General features: G+C 45.4%; 1 non-coding gene across 1 annotated transcript; it reads left to right on the forward strand.

The window, feature by feature from the left end:
• Positions 1–217: 217 nt before the first annotated feature.
• TRNAD-GUC (transfer RNA aspartic acid (anticodon GUC)) lies at positions 218–289 on the forward strand. Its single transcript has one exon. It is a non-coding gene; the product is annotated as a tRNA-Asp (tRNA).
• Positions 290–1,227: the final 938 nt, after the last annotated feature.

Consider the following 1,227-nt stretch of genomic DNA (forward strand, 5'->3'; position numbering starts at 1 on the left):
ATCCAAATTTTCAAGCAATTGTACTGGAAATAATAATGGCAAGGTCGCGAGTTCCATCCCGGTACAAGCCAGTCGCTTCTATTCTCTCCTTTCAGTACAGTCTTAAAAGGTGCGTGAGCTTTTGCAGTGTACAAACCTTGCACCCCACACTTTAAATCTACCGAAAGTCACTGATAGAGCTTTTAGGGCTTTCTGGAGCCATTGCACCCACCGCTAGTCCTCGTTAGTATAGTGGTGAGTATCCCCGCCTGTCACGCGGGAGACCGGGGTTCGATTCCCCGACGTGGAGGCTTTCTTTTAGCGCTTTTGATTGCTCTGCTGGAGTTCCACCTTTGCAAATGAAACCCCAACACCGATTGTAAGAGTAAAATAATTACTCTGCGCTTTCCAGCGGAAGGAAGTTGGTACGAAACGTAGTGGCGAGGTAAGTCCTTTAGTTGATTCCCTTTTGATGACAATCCAAATTTTCAAGCAATTGTACTGGAAATAATAATGCCAAGGTCGCAGGTTCAATCCCCGTATGGTCCTGTTGCTTCTTTTCTCTCTTTTCAGCACAGTCTTAACATGAGCTGTTGCAACTTGCAAACCTTGTCCCATACGCACGTTGCATCTGGCTAAGAAAAGCTACTGATACAGGATTTAGGGCTTTTTGGAGCACGTGCTTGCAGTTAGTCTGCGCTTTCCAGCGGTAGGAAGTTGGTACAAAACGTAGTGGCGAGGTAAGTCCTTTAGTTGATTCCCTTTTGATGACAATGCAAATTTTCAAGCAATTGTACTGGAAATAATAATGCCAAGGTCGCAGGTTCAATCCCCGTATGGTCCTGTTGGTTCTTTTCTCTCTTTTCACCACAGTCTTAACATGAGCTGTTGCAACGTGCAAACCTTGTCCCGTACGCACGTTGCATCTGGCTAAGGAAAGCTACTGATACAGGATTTAGGGCTTTTTGGAGCACGTGCTTGCAGTTAGTCCTCCTTAGTATAGAGTAAACTTCTTACTCTGCGCTGTCCACCTCTGAATCTGTTGCGGATGGATAGCATTAAATACGTCTCGCAAGCCTGATTGCCTATGCCGGGAGATATGGTAAGATCTCTAACTAGCACTCGTCCTCTTTTTTACAAGCTGGGGCAAGCCCGGGGGTAGAGACCCTTTACCTTTTTAACGATACAGCTTGTCCATTAGTAGCTTTTTTGATGGTGACAATACAAATTTTTGGGCAATTGTACGGG

Source organism: Sceloporus occidentalis, unplaced genomic scaffold, assembly GCF_023333645.1.
Source record: "Sceloporus occidentalis isolate IW3139 unplaced genomic scaffold, rSceOcc1.0.p SCAF_22, whole genome shotgun sequence".
Taxonomy (NCBI): domain Eukaryota; kingdom Metazoa; phylum Chordata; class Lepidosauria; order Squamata; family Phrynosomatidae; genus Sceloporus; species Sceloporus occidentalis.